Source organism: Hyla sarda, unplaced genomic scaffold (assembly GCF_029499605.1).
Source record: "Hyla sarda isolate aHylSar1 unplaced genomic scaffold, aHylSar1.hap1 scaffold_964, whole genome shotgun sequence".
NCBI classification, from domain to species: domain Eukaryota; kingdom Metazoa; phylum Chordata; class Amphibia; order Anura; family Hylidae; genus Hyla; species Hyla sarda.
Genome location: NW_026610994.1, coordinates 24,397 through 43,207, shown reverse-complemented (window position 1 = coordinate 43,207; position 18,811 = coordinate 24,397). Strand labels below are relative to the sequence as shown.

The 18,811-nt window shown below is 46.0% G+C and overlaps 8 non-coding genes across 8 annotated transcripts; all 8 read left to right on the top strand.

Annotated features, from left to right (window-relative positions):
* Positions 1-1,124: 1,124 nt before the first annotated feature.
* Positions 1,125-1,315, top strand: LOC130351241 (U2 spliceosomal RNA). Its single transcript, XR_008887987.1, has one exon. It is a non-coding gene; the product is annotated as a U2 spliceosomal RNA (small nuclear RNA).
* A 2,095-nt stretch (positions 1,316-3,410) lies between these two features.
* Positions 3,411-3,601, top strand: LOC130351197 (U2 spliceosomal RNA). The gene has a single exon (XR_008887947.1). It is a non-coding gene; the product is annotated as a U2 spliceosomal RNA (small nuclear RNA).
* A 2,088-nt stretch (positions 3,602-5,689) lies between these two features.
* LOC130351196 (U2 spliceosomal RNA) lies at positions 5,690-5,880 on the top strand. The gene has a single exon (XR_008887946.1). It is a non-coding gene; the product is annotated as a U2 spliceosomal RNA (small nuclear RNA).
* Positions 5,881-7,980: 2,100 nt separating this feature from the next.
* Positions 7,981-8,171, top strand: LOC130351195 (U2 spliceosomal RNA). The gene has a single exon (XR_008887945.1). It is a non-coding gene; the product is annotated as a U2 spliceosomal RNA (small nuclear RNA).
* A 2,103-nt stretch (positions 8,172-10,274) lies between these two features.
* LOC130351193 (U2 spliceosomal RNA) lies at positions 10,275-10,465 on the top strand. The gene has a single exon (XR_008887944.1). It is a non-coding gene; the product is annotated as a U2 spliceosomal RNA (small nuclear RNA).
* A 2,093-nt stretch (positions 10,466-12,558) lies between these two features.
* On the top strand, positions 12,559-12,749 carry LOC130351192 (U2 spliceosomal RNA). Its single transcript, XR_008887943.1, has one exon. It is a non-coding gene; the product is annotated as a U2 spliceosomal RNA (small nuclear RNA).
* A 2,088-nt stretch (positions 12,750-14,837) lies between these two features.
* Positions 14,838-15,028, top strand: LOC130351191 (U2 spliceosomal RNA). Its single transcript, XR_008887942.1, has one exon. It is a non-coding gene; the product is annotated as a U2 spliceosomal RNA (small nuclear RNA).
* Positions 15,029-17,116: 2,088 nt separating this feature from the next.
* On the top strand, positions 17,117-17,307 carry LOC130351190 (U2 spliceosomal RNA). Its single transcript, XR_008887941.1, has one exon. It is a non-coding gene; the product is annotated as a U2 spliceosomal RNA (small nuclear RNA).
* The last annotated feature ends 1,504 nt before the right edge of the window (positions 17,308-18,811 follow it).

Genomic DNA, 18,811 nt, shown 5'->3' with positions numbered 1-18,811 from the left:
AAAATTATCCCCCAGTGTCTCCATCTGCTGGCGGTATTGAATAAGCATTGCTGCACTGATGGGGTATGCATTAGACGAAAAAAAAGAAGAAAAAGAAGAATAATACGCCCAGAAAAGAGGCGAAAAGGAGAAAAACGTAAAAAAACGTGAAAAAAAAGTAAGAGGAAGAGAAGGGAAAAAAAGGTGGAAATGGGTTTAAAAGTGATTTCGGCGGAGAAATATATATATATATATATATATATATATATATATGCGCACACACACACATAGATATAAACGTATTCTCCGTTGAGATATTGCAGCCGCTGCTGTGTCCAGGCCCAGGAGCCTTAGCACTGTGCTGTGATGTCACTCAATACCACTGACATCACTAGGTGTAAACAACATCTCTCCTTTGCTGTGTATGTGACTATGGAGCTGTTTGGTGATGTCGTCTATTACGGCCTTCATAGAAGCAACAGGAGATTGTTGCATCCATCTTGAACCCTCAGAACTACAGTGCTATGATGTCACTCACTTCCACAGGCCTTGCAGAGTGTAAACAACAACAACCCAGCTTTGTTGTGTATGTAACCAAAGGGATTTGTGATGTCACCTAGAACCTTCACAGCAGCGACAGCTTTATGAGGAGCATCAGCACTGCTCTGCCTGAGCAGAACCATCACCGCCATAGGTTGTCAAATAACCCGGATTTAACCCACACAGGTAAGTCCAATGGGGTGCAGGCATGTCCTCTATGCTTACAGCTTCCCGTGGGTGTTGGTTTGATACCGTTTGGGGACAGCCAAGGAGGCATCTGCAGGCAACAAAGGTAGGTGTGTGCTTGTGTGTGTGTTTCCTATGCAGATCCTAAGCCCAGTGTCACATGCAAGTAGGAGGAGTAAGAAGGGTTCCTGGCAAATCCGGGTTATGGATTGCATTTAAAAAGGCCCCGTGGGAGTGCAATGGGCCCCTGTCTTGCTGCTTAGCAATAATGGTATGGGTTTAGGTTCTGCTGTGTGTACTGGTGGTTGACTGCCCCCCAGCCCAGAGTGTGCATGGAAAATTGTCTGGCAGCCTCCCTGACAGCAAGCAGTGATAGTGCCCATGAAGGGGACCTTGTTGGGCCCGCCCCTTTCACGGTTATCGCTTCTCGGCCTTTTGGCTAAGATCAAGTGTAGTATCTGTTCTTATCAGTTTAATATCTGATACGTCCCCTAACTGGGGACCATATATTAAATGGATTTTTGAGAACGGGGGCCGATTTCGAAGCTTGCTTCCGTCGCCCTATGCATTGACCCGATATGGCAGTATCTTCGGGTACAGTGCACCACCCCCTTACAGGGTTAAAAAGAAAGATTCCTACTTTCATTGCTACCTGCTTGCTGGCTAGCCAGCTAGCCAGCCCTGTGGGCCTTGCTGCTGCTGCAGCCAAAAAACAAAAGGTGGTGCTGCTGCTGCTTCTGCTGCTTCTGCTTCTGCTTGTGTCTGGCCCCTGTTGGAGCGTCCAGGCACAGGACTTCTGCTGCTGCTGACTAAATGGCCTCCTTAATTGGATCATTTGAGTAGCCAGCACACCTGTGCAGGTAGGGCATGACATGATAGGCAGCTGCCTTGATAGCGGGTGGGTGCTGAATGTTCCTAATTGACAAAATAAGATTAATGCTTATGAAGAAATATAAAATCTCATCCCTTCCCCAATATCGCGCCACACCCCTACCCCTTAATTCCCTGGTTGAACGTGATGGACATATGTCTTTTTTCGACCGTACTAACTATGTAACTATGTAACATAACATGGGGGGGGGGGGGGGGTCTCCTGGCTGTTCACACAGGTGTGTCATTGCTGTACATTGACCATGCATTGCTTCTGTGGTATTGCAAAGGCAAAGACAAATGCTTCCAGCCATCCATTGCACTAATGGATTGGTCATCAGCTGGCTGTCTATGTCCCGCATCAATATAGACCAAAGTACAGAGGGTTAGGCTATGCTATTGTGCACCTACCTGATGCATCAGAAGGTGCGAGGCCCTTGCTAAATTCTGTGCACAGACTTTGAGATCTATGCTTTAGACTGTATCTAAACCTGCTCCAACATGGACTGACATTCTGGCCTACTTTCAGCCGATGCGACTTGTCTGTCGCTGAACAGTCGCTTTTTATGTATTCAGCACCTATGTATAATGTTGTAAAAATGCTCTAGAAGCTAAAGTCGCAGAAATGTCACACATATTTGGCCTGCAACTTTCTGTGCGACAAATTCAGACAGGAAAAATCAGTATAAATCCTTAGAAAATTATCCCCCAGTGTCTCCATCTGCTGGCGGTATTGAATAAGCATTGCTGCACTGATGGGGTATGCATTAGACGAAAAAAAAGAAGAAAAAGAAGAATAATACGCCCAGAAAAGAGGCGAAAAGGAGAAAAACGTAAAAAAACGTGAAAAAAAAGTAAGAGGAAGAGAAGGGAAAAAAAGGTGGAAATGGGTTTAAAAGTGATTTCGGCGGAGAAATATATATATATATATATATATATATATATATATATATATATATATATGCGCACACACACACATAGATATAAACGTATTCTCCGTTGAGATATTGCAGCCGCTGCTGTGTCCAGGCCCAGGAGCCTTAGCACTGTGCTGTGATGTCACTCAATACCACTGACATCACTAGGTGTAAACAACATCTCTCCTTTGCTGTGTATGTGACTATGGAGCTGTTTGGTGATGTCGTCTATTACGGCCTTCATAGAAGCAACAGGAGATTGTTGCATCCATCTTGAACCCTCAGAACTACAGTGCTATGATGTCACTCACTTCCACAGGCCTTGCAGAGTGTAAACAACAACAACCCAGCTTTGTTGTGTATGTAACCAAAGGGATTTGTGATGTCACCTAGAACCTTCACAGCAGCGACAGCTTTATGAGGAGCATCAGCACTGCTCTGCCTGAGCAGAACCATCACCGCCATAGGTTGTCAAATAACCCGGATTTAACCCACACAGGTAAGTCCAATGGGGTGCAGGCATGTCCTCTATGCTTACAGCTTCCCGTGGGTGTTGGTTTGATACCGTTTGGGGACAGCCAAGGAGGCATCTGCAGGCAACAAAGGTAGGTGTGTGCTTGTGTGTGTGTTTCCTATGCAGATCCTAAGCCCAGTGTCACATGCAAGTAGGAGGAGTAAGAAGGGTTCCTGGCAAATCCGGGTTATGGATTGCATTTAAAAAGGCCCCGTGGGAGTGCAATGGGCCCCTGTCTTGCTGCTTAGCAATAATGGTATGGGTTTAGGTTCTGCTGTGTGTACTGGTGGTTGACTGCCCCCCAGCCCAGAGTGTGCATGGAAAATTGTCTGGCAGCCTCCCTGACAGCAAGCAGTGATAGTGCCCATGAAGAGGACCTTGTTGGGCCCGCCCCTTTCACGGTTATCGCTTCTCGGCCTTTTGGCTAAGATCAAGTGTAGTATCTGTTCTTATCAGTTTAATATCTGATACGTCCCCTATCTGGGGACCATATATTAAATGGATTTTTGAGAACGGGGGCCGATTTCGAAGCTTGCTTCCGTCGCCCTATGCATTGACCCGATATGGCAGTATCTTCGGGTACAGTGCACCACCCCCTTACAGGGTTAAAAAGAAAGATTCCTACTTTCATTGCTACCTGCTTGCTGGCTAGCCAGCTAGCCAGCCCTGTGGGCCTTGCTGCTGCTGCAGCCAAAAAACAAAAGGTGGTGCTGCTGCTGCTTCTGCTGCTTCTGCTTCTGCTTGTGTCTGGCCCCTGTTGGAGCGTCCAGGCACAGGACTTCTGCTGCTGCTGACTAAATGGCCTCCTTAATTGGATCATTTGAGTAGCCAGCACACCTGTGCAGGTAGGGCATGACATGATAGGCAGCTGCCTTGATAGCGGGTGGGTGCTGAATGTTCCTAATTGACAAAATAAGATTAATGCTTATGAAGAAATATAAAATCTCATCCCTTCCCCAATATCGCGCCACACCCCTACCCCTTAATTCCCTGGTTGAACGTGATGGACATATGTCTTTTTTCGACCGTACTAACTATGTAACTATGTAACATAACATGGGGGGGGGGGGGGGTCTCCTGGCTGTTCACACAGGTGTGTCATTGCTGTACATTGACCATGCATTGCTTCTGTGGTATTGCAAAGGCAAAGACAAATGCTTCCAGCCATCCATTGCACTAATGGATTGGTCATCAGCTGGCTGTCTATGTCCCGCATCAATATAGACCAAAGTACAGAGGGTTAGGCTATGCTATTGTGCACCTACCTGATGCATCAGAAGGTGCGAGGCCCTTGCTAAATTCTGTGCACAGACTTTGAGATCTATGCTTTAGACTGTATCTAAACCTGCTCCAACATGGACTGACATTCTGGCCTACTTTCAGCCGATGCGACTTGTCTGTCGCTGAACAGTCGCTTTTTATGTATTCAGCACCTATGTATAATGTTGTAAAAATGCTCTAGAAGCTAAAGTCGCAGAAATGTCACACATATTTGGCCTGCAACTTTCTGTGCGACAAATTCAGACAGGAAAAATCAGTATAAATCCTTAGAAAATTATCCCCCAGTGTCTCCATCTGCTGGCGGTATTGAATAAGCATTGCTGCACTGATGGGGTATGCATTAGACGAAAAAAAAGAAGAAAAAGAAGAATAATACGCCCAGAAAAGAGGCGAAAAGGAGAAAAACGTAAAAAAACGTGAAAAAAAAGTAAGAGGAAGAGAAGGGAAAAAAAGGTGGAAATGGGTTTAAAAGTGATTTCGGCGGAGAAATATATATATATATATATATATATATATATATATATATATATGCGCACACACACACATAGATATAAACGTATTCTCCGTTGAGATATTGCAGCCGCTGCTGTGTCCAGGCCCAGGAGCCTTAGCACTGTGCTGTGATGTCACTCAATACCACTGACATCACTAGGTGTAAACAACATCTCTCCTTTGCTGTGTATGTGACTATGGAGCTGTTTGGTGATGTCGTCTATTACGGCCTTCATAGAAGCAACAGGAGATTGTTGCATCCATCTTGAACCCTCAGAACTACAGTGCTATGATGTCACTCACTTCCACAGGCCTTGCAGAGTGTAAACAACAACAACCCAGCTTTGTTGTGTATGTAACCAAAGGGATTTGTGATGTCACCTAGAACCTTCACAGCAGCGACAGCTTTATGAGGAGCATCAGCACTGCTCTGCCTGAGCAGAACCATCACCGCCATAGGTTGTCAAATAACCCGGATTTAACCCACACAGGTAAGTCCAATGGGGTGCAGGCATGTCCTCTATGCTTACAGCTTCCCGTGGGTGTTGGTTTGATACCGTTTGGGGACAGCCAAGGAGGCATCTGCAGGCAACAAAGGTAGGTGTGTGCTTGTGTGTGTGTTTCCTATGCAGATCCTAAGCCCAGTGTCACATGCAAGTAGGAGGAGTAAGAAGGGTTCCTGGCAAATCCGGGTTATGGATTGCATTTAAAAAGGCCCCGTGGGAGTGCAATGGGCCCCTGTCTTGCTGCTTAGCAATAATGGTATGGGTTTAGGTTCTGCTGTGTGTACTGGTGGTTGACTGCCCCCCAGCCCAGAGTGTGCATGGAAAATTGTCTGGCAGCCTCCCTGACAGCAAGCAGTGATAGTGCCCATGAAGGGGACCTTGTTGGGCCCGCCCCTTTCACGGTTATCGCTTCTCGGCCTTTTGGCTAAGATCAAGTGTAGTATCTGTTCTTATCAGTTTAATATCTGATACGTCCCCTATCTGGGGACCATATATTAAATGGATTTTTGAGAACGGGGGCCGATTTCGAAGCTTGCTTCCGTCGCCCTATGCATTGACCCGATATGGCAGTATCTTCGGGTACAGTGCACCACCCCCTTACAGGGTTAAAAAGAAAGATTCCTACTTTCATTGCTACCTGCTTGCTGGCTAGCCAGCTAGCCAGCCCTGTGGGCCTTGCTGCTGCTGCAGCCAAAAAACAAAAGGTGGTGCTGCTGCTGCTTCTGCTGCTTCTGCTTCTGCTTGTGTCTGGCCCCTGTTGGAGCGTCCAGGCACAGGACTTCTGCTGCTGCTGACTAAATGGCCTCCTTAATTGGATCATTTGAGTAGCCAGCACACCTGTGCAGGTAGGGCATGACATGATAGGCAGCTGCCTTGATAGCGGGTGGGTGCTGAATGTTCCTAATTGACAAAATAAGATTAATGCTTATGAAGAAATATAAAATCTCATCCCTTCCCCAATATCGCGCCACACCCCTACCCCTTAATTCCCTGGTTGAACGTGATGGACATATGTCTTTTTTCGACCGTACTAACTATGTAACTATGTAACATAACATGGGGGGGGGGGGGGGGGGGTCTCCTGGCTGTTCACACAGGTGTGTCATTGCTGTACATTGACCATGCATTGCTTCTGTGGTATTGCAAAGGCAAAGACAAATGCTTCCAGCCATCCATTGCACTAATGGATTGGTCATCAGCTGGCTGTCTATGTCCCGCATCAATATAGACCAAAGTACAGAGGGTTAGGCTATGCTATTGTGCACCTACCTGATGCATCAGAAGGTGCGAGGCCCTTGCTAAATTCTGTGCACAGACTTTGAGATCTATGCTTTAGACTGTATCTAAACCTGCTCCAACATGGACTGACATTCTGGCCTACTTTCAGCCGATGCGACTTGTCTGTCGCTGAACAGTCGCTTTTTATGTATTCAGCACCTATGTATAATGTTGTAAAAATGCTCTAGAAGCTAAAGTCGCAGAAATGTCACACATATTTGGCCTGCAACTTTCTGTGCGACAAATTCAGACAGGAAAAATCAGTATAAATCCTTAGAAAATTATCCCCCAGTGTCTCCATCTGCTGGCGGTATTGAATAAGCATTGCTGCACTGATGGGGTATGCATTAGACGAAAAAAAAGAAGAAAAAGAAGAATAATACGCCCAGAAAAGAGGCGAAAAGGAGAAAAACGTAAAAAAACGTGAAAAAAAAGTAAGAGGAAGAGAAGGGAAAAAAAGGTGGAAATGGGTTTAAAAGTGATTTCGGCGGAGAAATATATATATATATATATATATATATATATATATATATATATATATATATGCGCACACACACACATAGATATACACGTATTCTCCGTTGAGATATTGCAGCCGCTGCTGTGTCCAGGCCCAGGAGCCTTATCACTGTGCTGTGACGTCACTCAATACCACTGACATCACTAGGTGTAAACAACATCTCTCCTTTGCTGTGTATGTGACTATGGAGCTGTTTGGTGATGTCGTCTATTACGGCCTTCATAGAAGCAACAGGAGATTGTTGCATCCATCTTGAACCCTCAGAACTACAGTGCTATGATGTCACTCACTTCCACAGGCCTTGCAGAGTGTAAACAACAACAACCCAGCTTTGTTGTGTATGTAACCAAAGGGATTTGTGATGTCACCTAGAACCTTCACAGCAGCGACAGCTTTATGAGGAGCATCAGCACTGCTCTGCCTGAGCAGAACCATCACCGCCATAGGTTGTCAAATAACCCGGATTTAACCCACACAGGTAAGTCCAATGGGGTGCAGGCATGTCCTCTATGCTTACAGCTTCCCGTGGGTGTTGGTTTGATACCGTTTGGGGACAGCCAAGGAGGCATCTGCAGGCAACAAAGGTAGGTGTGTGCTTGTGTGTGTGTTTCCTATGCAGATCCTAAGCCCAGTGTCACATGCAAGTAGGAGGAGTAAGAAGGGTTCCTGGCAAATCCGGGTTATGGATTGCATTTAAAAAGGCCCCGTGGGAGTGCAATGGGCCCCTGTCTTGCTGCTTAGCAATAATGGTATGGGTTTAGGTTCTGCTGTGTGTACTGGTGGTTGACTGCCCCCCAGCCCAGAGTGTGCATGGAAAATTGTCTGGCAGCCTCCCTGACAGCAAGCAGTGATAGTGCCCATGAAGGGGACCTTGTTGGGCCCGCCCCTTTCACGGTTATCGCTTCTCGGCCTTTTGGCTAAGATCAAGTGTAGTATCTGTTCTTATCAGTTTAATATCTGATACGTCCCCTATCTGGGGACCATATATTAAATGGATTTTTGAGAACGGGGGCCGATTTCGAAGCTTGCTTCCGTCGCCCTATGCATTGACCCGATATGGCAGTATCTTCGGGTACAGTGCACCACCCCCTTACAGGGTTAAAAAGAAAGATTCCTACTTTCATTGCTACCTGCTTGCTGGCTAGCCAGCTAGCCAGCCCTGTGGGCCTTGCTGCTGCTGCAGCCAAAAAACAAAAGGTGGTGCTGCTGCTGCTTCTGCTGCTTCTGCTTCTGCTTGTGTCTGGCCCCTGTTGGAGCGTCCAGGCACAGGACTTCTGCTGCTGCTGACTAAATGGCCTCCTTAATTGGATCATTTGAGTAGCCAGCACACCTGTGCAGGTAGGGCATGACATGATAGGCAGCTGCCTTGATAGCGGGTGGGTGCTGAATGTTCCTAATTGACAAAATAAGATTAATGCTTATGAAGAAATATAAAATCTCATCCCTTCCCCAATATCGCGCCACACCCCTACCCCTTAATTCCCTGGTTGAACGTGATGGACATATGTCTTTTTTCGACCGTACTAACTATGTAACTATGTAACATAACATGGGGGGGGGGGGGGGGGGTCTCCTGGCTGTTCACACAGGTGTGTCATTGCTGTACATTGACCATGCATTGCTTCTGTGGTATTGCAAAGGCAAAGACAAATGCTTCCAGCCATCCATTGCACTAATGGATTGGTCATCAGCTGGCTGTCTATGTCCCGCATCAATATAGACCAAAGTACAGAGGGTTAGGCTATGCTATTGTGCACCTACCTGATGCATCAGAAGGTGCGAGGCCCTTGCTAAATTCTGTGCACAGACTTTGAGATCTATGCTTTAGACTGTATCTAAACCTGCTCCAACATGGACTGACATTCTGGCCTACTTTCAGCCGATGCGACTTGTCTGTCGCTGAACAGTCGCTTTTTATGTATTCAGCACCTATGTATAATGTTGTAAAAATGCTCTAGAAGCTAAAGTCGCAGAAATGTCACACATATTTGGCCTGCAACTTTCTGTGCGACAAATTCAGACAGGAAAAATCAGTATAAATCCTTAGAAAATTATCCCCCAGTGTCTCCATCTGCTGGCAGTATTGAATAAGCATTGCTGCACTGATGGGGTATGCATTAGACGAAAAAAAAGAAGAAAAAGAAGAATAATACGCCCAGAAAAGAGGCGAAAAGGAGAAAAACGTAAAAAAACGTGAAAAAAAAGTAAGAGGAAGAGAAGGGAAAAAAAGGTGGAAATGGGTTTAAAAGTGATTTCGGCGGAGAAATATATATATATATATATATATATATATATATATATATATATATATATATATATGCGCACACACACACATAGATATAAACGTATTCTCCGTTGAGATATTGCAGCCGCTGCTGTGTCCAGGCCCAGGAGCCTTAGCACTGTGCTGTGATGTCACTCAATACCACTGACATCACTAGGTGTAAACAACATCTCTCCTTTGCTGTGTATGTGACTATGGAGCTGTTTGGTGATGTCGTCTATTACGGCCTTCATAGAAGCAACAGGAGATTGTTGCATCCATCTTGAACCCTCAGAACTACAGTGCTATGATGTCACTCACTTCCACAGGCCTTGCAGAGTGTAAACAACAACAACCCAGCTTTGTTGTGTATGTAACCAAAGGGATTTGTGATGTCACCTAGAACCTTCACAGCAGCGACAGCTTTATGAGGAGCATCAGCACTGCTCTGCCTGAGCAGAACCATCACCGCCATAGGTTGTCAAATAACCCGGATTTAACCCACACAGGTAAGTCCAATGGGGTGCAGGCATGTCCTCTATGCTTACAGCTTCCCGTGGGTGTTGGTTTGATACCGTTTGGGGACAGCCAAGGAGGCATCTGCAGGCAACAAAGGTAGGTGTGTGCTTGTGTGTGTGTTTCCTATGCAGATCCTAAGCCCAGTGTCACATGCAAGTAGGAGGAGTAAGAAGGGTTCCTGGCAAATCCGGGTTATGGATTGCATTTAAAAAGGCCCCGTGGGAGTGCAATGGGCCCCTGTCTTGCTGCTTAGCAATAATGGTATGGGTTTAGGTTCTGCTGTGTGTACTGGTGGTTGACTGCCCCCCAGCCCAGAGTGTGCATGGAAAATTGTCTGGCAGCCTCCCTGACAGCAAGCAGTGATAGTGCCCATGAAGGGGACCTTGTTGGGCCCGCCCCTTTCACGGTTATCGCTTCTCGGCCTTTTGGCTAAGATCAAGTGTAGTATCTGTTCTTATCAGTTTAATATCTGATACGTCCCCTATCTGGGGACCATATATTAAATGGATTTTTGAGAACGGGGGCCGATTTCGAAGCTTGCTTCCGTCGCCCTATGCATTGACCCGATATGGCAGTATCTTCGGGTACAGTGCACCACCCCCTTACAGGGTTAAAAAGAAAGATTCCTACTTTCATTGCTACCTGCTTGCTGGCTAGCCAGCTAGCCAGCCCTGTGGGCCTTGCTGCTGCTGCAGCCAAAAAACAAAAGGTGGTGCTGCTGCTGCTTCTGCTGCTTCTGCTTCTGCTTGTGTCTGGCCCCTGTTGGAGCGTCCAGGCACAGGACTTCTGCTGCTGCTGACTAAATGGCCTCCTTAATTGGATCATTTGAGTAGCCAGCACACCTGTGCAGGTAGGGCATGACATGATAGGCAGCTGCCTTGATAGCGGGTGGGTGCTGAATGTTCCTAATTGACAAAATAAGATTAATGCTTATGAAGAAATATAAAATCTCATCCCTTCCCCAATATCGCGCCACACCCCTACCCCTTAATTCCCTGGTTGAACGTGATGGACATATGTCTTTTTTCGACCGTACTAACTATGTAACTATGTAACATAACATGGGGGGGGGGGGGGGTCTCCTGGCTGTTCACACAGGTGTGTCATTGCTGTACATTGACCATGCATTGCTTCTGTGGTATTGCAAAGGCAAAGACAAATGCTTCCAGCCATCCATTGCACTAATGGATTGGTCATCAGCTGGCTGTCTATGTCCCGCATCAATATAGACCAAAGTACAGAGGGTTAGGCTATGCTATTGTGCACCTACCTGATGCATCAGAAGGTGCGAGGCCCTTGCTAAATTCTGTGCACAGACTTTGAGATCTATGCTTTAGACTGTATCTAAACCTGCTCCAACATGGACTGACATTCTGGCCTACTTTCAGCCGATGCGACTTGTCTGTCGCTGAACAGTCGCTTTTTATGTATTCAGCACCTATGTATAATGTTGTAAAAATGCTCTAGAAGCTAAAGTCGCAGAAATGTCACACATATTTGGCCTGCAACTTTCTGTGCGACAAATTCAGACAGGAAAAATCAGTATAAATCCTTAGAAAATTATCCCCCAGTGTCTCCATCTGCTGGCGGTATTGAATAAGCATTGCTGCACTGATGGGGTATGCATTAGACGAAAAAAAAGAAGAAAAAGAAGAATAATACGCCCAGAAAAGAGGCGAAAAGGAGAAAAACGTAAAAAAACGTGAAAAAAAAGTAAGAGGAAGAGAAGGGAAAAAAAGGTGGAAATGGGTTTAAAAGTGATTTCGGCGGAGAATATATATATATATATATATATATATATATATATATATATATATATATGCGCACACACACACATAGATATAAACGTATTCTCCGTTGAGATATTGCAGCCGCTGCTGTGTCCAGGCCCAGGAGCCTTAGCACTGTGCTGTGATGTCACTCAATACCACTGACATCACTAGGTGTAAACAACATCTCTCCTTTGCTGTGTATGTGACTATGGAGCTGTTTGGTGATGTCGTCTATTACGGCCTTCATAGAAGCAACAGGAGATTGTTGCATCCATCTTGAACCCTCAGAACTACAGTGCTATGATGTCACTCACTTCCACAGGCCTTGCAGAGTGTAAACAACAACAACCCAGCTTTGTTGTGTATGTAACCAAAGGGATTTGTGATGTCACCTAGAACCTTCACAGCAGCGACAGCTTTATGAGGAGCATCAGCACTGCTCTGCCTGAGCAGAACCATCACCGCCATAGGTTGTCAAATAACCCGGATTTAACCCACACAGGTAAGTCCAATGGGGTGCAGGCATGTCCTCTATGCTTACAGCTTCCCGTGGGTGTTGGTTTGATACCGTTTGGGGACAGCCAAGGAGGCATCTGCAGGCAACAAAGGTAGGTGTGTGCTTGTGTGTGTGTTTCCTATGCAGATCCTAAGCCCAGTGTCACATGCAAGTAGGAGGAGTAAGAAGGGTTCCTGGCAAATCCGGGTTATGGATTGCATTTAAAAAGGCCCCGTGGGAGTGCAATGGGCCCCTGTCTTGCTGCTTAGCAATAATGGTATGGGTTTAGGTTCTGCTGTGTGTACTGGTGGTTGACTGCCCCCCAGCCCAGAGTGTGCATGGAAAATTGTCTGGCAGCCTCCCTGACAGCAAGCAGTGATAGTGCCCATGAAGGGGACCTTGTTGGGCCCGCCCCTTTCACGGTTATCGCTTCTCGGCCTTTTGGCTAAGATCAAGTGTAGTATCTGTTCTTATCAGTTTAATATCTGATACGTCCCCTATCTGGGGACCATATATTAAATGGATTTTTGAGAACGGGGGCCGATTTCGAAGCTTGCTTCCGTCGCCCTATGCATTGACCCGATATGGCAGTATCTTCGGGTACAGTGCACCACCCCCTTACAGGGTTAAAAAGAAAGATTCCTACTTTCATTGCTACCTGCTTGCTGGCTAGCCAGCTAGCCAGCCCTGTGGGCCTTGCTGCTGCTGCAGCCAAAAAACAAAAGGTGGTGCTGCTGCTGCTTCTGCTGCTTCTGCTTCTGCTTGTGTCTGGCCCCTGTTGGAGCGTCCAGGCACAGGACTTCTGCTGCTGCTGACTAAATGGCCTCCTTAATTGGATCATTTGAGTAGCCAGCACACCTGTGCAGGTAGGGCATGACATGATAGGCAGCTGCCTTGATAGCGGGTGGGTGCTGAATGTTCCTAATTGACAAAATAAGATTAATGCTTATGAAGAAATATAAAATCTCATCCCTTCCCCAATATCGCGCCACACCCCTACCCCTTAATTCCCTGGTTGAACGTGATGGACATATGTCTTTTTTCGACCGTACTAACTATGTAACTATGTAACATAACATGGGGGGGGGGGGGGGTCTCCTGGCTGTTCACACAGGTGTGTCATTGCTGTACATTGACCATGCATTGCTTCTGTGGTATTGCAAAGGCAAAGACAAATGCTTCCAGCCATCCATTGCACTAATGGATTGGTCATCAGCTGGCTGTCTATGTCCCGCATCAATATAGACCAAAGTACAGAGGGTTAGGCTATGCTATTGTGCACCTACCTGATGCATCAGAAGGTGCGAGGCCCTTGCTAAATTCTGTGCACAGACTTTGAGATCTATGCTTTAGACTGTATCTAAACCTGCTCCAACATGGACTGACATTCTGGCCTACTTTCAGCCGATGCGACTTGTCTGTCGCTGAACAGTCGCTTTTTATGTATTCAGCACCTATGTATAATGTTGTAAAAATGCTCTAGAAGCTAAAGTCGCAGAAATGTCACACATATTTGGCCTGCAACTTTCTGTGCGACAAATTCAGACAGGAAAAATCAGTATAAATCCTTAGAAAATTATCCCCCAGTGTCTCCATCTGCTGGCGGTATTGAATAAGCATTGCTGCACTGATGGGGTATGCATTAGACGAAAAAAAAGAAGAAAAAGAAGAATAATACGCCCAGAAAAGAGGCGAAAAGGAGAAAAACGTAAAAAAACGTGAAAAAAAAGTAAGAGGAAGAGAAGGGAAAAAAAGGTGGAAATGGGTTTAAAAGTGATTTCGGCGGAGAAATATATATATATATATATATATATATATATATATATATATATGCGCACACACACACATAGATATAAACGTATTCTCCGTTGAGATATTGCAGCCGCTGCTGTGTCCAGGCCCAGGAGCCTTAGCACTGTGCTGTGATGTCACTCAATACCACTGACATCACTAGGTGTAAACAACATCTCTCCTTTGCTGTGTATGTGACTATGGAGCTGTTTGGTGATGTCGTCTATTACGGCCTTCATAGAAGCAACAGGAGATTGTTGCATCCATCTTGAACCCTCAGAACTACAGTGCTATGATGTCACTCACTTCCACAGGCCTTGCAGAGTGTAAACAACAACAACCCAGCTTTGTTGTGTATGTAACCAAAGGGATTTGTGATGTCACCTAGAACCTTCACAGCAGCGACAGCTTTATGAGGAGCATCAGCACTGCTCTGCCTGAGCAGAACCATCACCGCCATAGGTTGTCAAATAATCCGGATTTAACCCACACAGGTAAGTCCAATGGGGTGCAGGCATGTCCTCTATGCTTACAGCTTCCCGTGGGTGTTGGTTTGATACCGTTTGGGGACAGCCAAGGAGGCATCTGCAGGCAACAAAGGTAGGTGTGTGCTTGTGTGTGTGTTTCCTATGCAGATCCTAAGCCCAGTGTCACATGCAAGTAGGAGGAGTAAGAAGGGTTCCTGGCAAATCCGGGTTATGGATTGCATTTAAAAAGGCCCCGTGGGAGTGCAATGGGCCCCTGTCTTGCTGCTTAGCAATAATGGTATGGGTTTAGGTTCTGCTGTGTGTACTGGTGGTTGACTGCCCCCCAGCCCAGAGTGTGCATGGAAAATTGTCTGGCAGCCTCCCTGACAGCAAGCAGTGATAGTGCCCATGAAGGGGACCTTGTTGGGCCCGCCCCTTTCACGGTTATCGCTTCTCGGCCTTTTGGCTAAGATCAAGTGTAGTATCTGTTCTTATCAGTTTAATATCTGATACGTCCCCTATCTGGGGACCATATATTAAATGGATTTTTGAGAACGGGGGCCGATTTCGAAGCTTGCTTCCGTCGCCCTATGCATTGACCCGATATGGCAGTATCTTCGGGTACAGTGCACCACCCCCTTACAGGGTTAAAAAGAAAGATTCCTACTTTCATTGCTACCTGCTTGCTGGCTAGCCAGCTAGCCAGCCCTGTGGGCCTTGCTGCTGCTGCAGCCAAAAAACAAAAGGTGGTGCTGCTGCTGCTGCTTCTGCTGCTTCTGCTTGTGTCTGGCCCCTGTTGGAGCGTCCAGGCACAGGACTTCTGCTGCTGCTGACTAAATGGCCTCCTTAATTGGATCATTTGAGTAGCCAGCACACCTGTGCAGGTAGGGCATGACATGATAGGCAGCTGCCTTGATAGCGGGTGGGTGCTGAATGTTCCTAATTGACAAAATAAGATTAATGCTTATGAAGAAATATAAAATCTCATCCCTTCCCCAATATCGCGCCACACCCCTACCCCTTAATTCCCTGGTTGAACGTGATGGACATATGCCTTTTTTCGACCGTACTAACTATGTAACTATGTAACATAACATGGGGGGGGGGGGGGTCTCCTGGCTGTTCACACAGGTGTGTCATTGCTGTACATTGACCATGCATTGCTTCTGTGGTATTGCAAAGGCAAAGACAAATGCTTCCAGCCATCCATTGCACTAATGGATTGGTCATCAGCTGGCTGTCTATGTCCCGCATCAATATAGACCAAAGTACAGAGGGTTAGGCTATGCTATTGTGCACCTACCTGATGCATCAGAAGGTGCGAGGCCCTTGCTAAATTCTGTGCACAGACTTTGAGATCTATGCTTTAGACTGTATCTAAACCTGCTCCAACATGGACTGACATTCTGGCCTACTTTCAGCCGATGCGACTTGTCTGTCGCTGAACAGTCGCTTTTTATGTATTCAGCACCTATGTATAATGTTGTAAAAATGCTCTAGAAGCTAAAGTCGCAGAAATGTCACACATATTTGGCCTGCAACTTTCTGTGCGACAAATTCAGACAGGAAAAATCAGTATAAATCCTTAGAAAATTATCCCCCAGTGTCTCCATCTGCTGGCGGTATTGAATAAGCATTGCTGCACTGATGGGGTATGCATTAGACGAAAAAAAAGAAGAAAAAGAAGAATAATACGCCCAGAAAAGAGGCGAAAAGGAGAAAAACGTAAAAAAACGTGAAAAAAAAGTAAGAGGAAGAGAAGGGAAAAAAAGGTGGAAATGGGTTTAAAAGTGATTTCGGCGGAGATATATATATATATATATATATATATATATATATATATATATATATATGCGCACACACACACATAGATATAAACGTATTCTCCGTTGAGATATTGCAGCCGCTGCTGTGTCCAGGCCCAGGAGCCTTAGCACTGTGCTGTGATGTCACTCAATACCACTGACATCACTAGGTGTAAACAACATCTCTCCTTTGCTGTGTATGTGACTATGGAGCTGTTTGGTGATGTCGTCTATTACGGCCTTCATAGAAGCAACAGGAGATTGTTGCATCCATCTTGAACCCTCAGAACTACAGTGCTATGATGTCACTCACTTCCACAGGCCTTGCAGAGTGTAAACAACAACAACCCAGCTTTGTTGTGTATGTAACCAAAGGGATTTGTGATGTCACCTAGAACCTTCACAGCAGCGACAGCTTTATGAGGAGCATCAGCACTGCTCTGCCTGAGCAGAACCATCACCGCCATAGGTTGTCAAATAACCCGGATTTAACCCACACAGGTAAGTCCAATGGGGTGCAGGCATGTCCTCTATGCTTACAGCTTCCCGTGGGTGTTGGTTTGATACCGTTTGGGGACAGCCAAGGAGGCATCTGCAGGCAACAAAGGTAGGTGTGTGCTTGTGTGTGTGTTTCCTATGCAGATCCTAAGCCCAGTGTCACATGCAAGTAGGAGGAGTAAGAAGGGTTCCTGGCAAATCCGGGTTATGGATTGCATTTAAAAAGGCCCCGTGGGAGTGCAATGGGCCCCTGTCTTGCTGCTTAGCAATAATGGTATGGGTTTAGGTTCTGCTGTGTGTACTGGTGGTTGACTGCCCCCCAGCCCAGAGTGTGCATGGAAAATTGTCTGGCAGCCTCCCTGACAGCAAGCAGTGATAGTGCCCATGAAGGGGACCTTGTTGGGCCCGCCCCTTTCACGGTTATCGCTTCTCGGCCTTTTGGCTAAGATCAAGTGTAGTATCTGTTCTTATCAGTTTAATATCTGATACGTCCCCTATCTGGGGACCATATATTAAATGGATTTTTGAGAACGGGGGCCGATTTCGAAGCTTGCTTCCGTCGCCCTATGCATTGACCCGATATGGCAGTATCTTCGGGTACAGTGCACCACCCCCTTACAGGGTTAAAAAGAAAGATTCCTACTTTCACTGCTACCTGCTTGCTGGCTAGCCAGCTAGCCAGCCCTGTGGGCCTTGCTGCTGCTGCAGCCAAAAAACAAAAGGTGGTGCTGCTGCTGCTTCTGCTGCTTCTGCTTCTGCTTGTGTCTGGCCCCTGTTGGAGCGTCCAGGCACAGGACTTCTGCTGCTGCTGACTAAATGGCCTCCTTAATTGGATCATTTGAGTAGCCAGCACACCTGTGCAGGTAGGGCATGACATGATAGGCAGCTGCCTTGATAGCGGGTGGGTGCTGAATGTTCCTAATTGACAAAATAAGATTAATGCTTATGAAGAAATATAAAATCTCATCCCTTCCCCAATATCGCGCCACACCCCTACCCCTTAATTCCCTGGTTGAACGTGATGGACATATGTCTTTTTTCGACCGTACTAACTATGTAACTATGTAACATAACATGGGGGGGGGTCTCCTGGCTGTTCACACAGGTGTGTCATTGCTGTACATTGACCATGCATTGCTTCTGTGGTATTGCAAAGGCAAAGACAAATGCTTCCAGCCATCCATTGCACTAATGGATTGGTCATCAGCTGGCTGTCTATGTCCCGCATCAATATAGACCAAAGTACAGAGGGTTAGGCTATGCTATTGTGCACCTACCTGATGCATCAGAAGGTGCGAGGCCCTTGCTAAATTCTGTGCACAGACTTTGAGATCTATGCTTTAGACTGTATCTAAACCTGCTCCAACATGGACTGACATTCTGGCCTACTTTCAGCCGATGCGACTTGTCTGTCGCTGAACAGTCGCTTTTTATGTATTCAGCACCTATGTATAATGTTGTAAAAATGCTCTAGAAGCTAAAGTCGCAGAAATGTCACACATATTTGGCCTGCAACTTTCTGTGCGACAAATTCAGACAGGAAAAATCAGTATAAATCCTTAGAAAATTATCCCCCAGTGTCTCCATCTGCTGGCGGTATTGAATAAGCATTGCTGCACTGATGGGGTATGCATTAGACGAAAAAAAAGAAGAAAAAGAAGAATAATACGCCCAGAAAAGAGGCGAAAAGGAGAAAAACGTAAAAAAACGTGAAAAAAAAGTAAGAGGAAGAGAAGGGAAAAAAAGGTGGAAATGGGTTTAAAAGTGATTTCGGCGGAGAAATATATATATATATATATATATATATATATATATATATATATATATATATGCGCACACACACACATAGATATAAACGTATTCTCCGTTGAGATATTGCAGCCGCTGCTGTGTCCAGGCCCAGGAGCCTTAGCACTGTGCTGTGATGTCACTCAATACCACTGACATCACTAGGTGTAAACAACATCTCTCCTTTGCTGTGTATGTGACTATGGAGCTGTTTGGTGATGTCGTCTATTACGGCCTTCATAGAAGCAACAGGAGATTGTTGCATCCATCTTGAACCCTCAGAACTACAGTGCTATGATGTCACTCACTTCCACAGGCCTTGCAGAGTG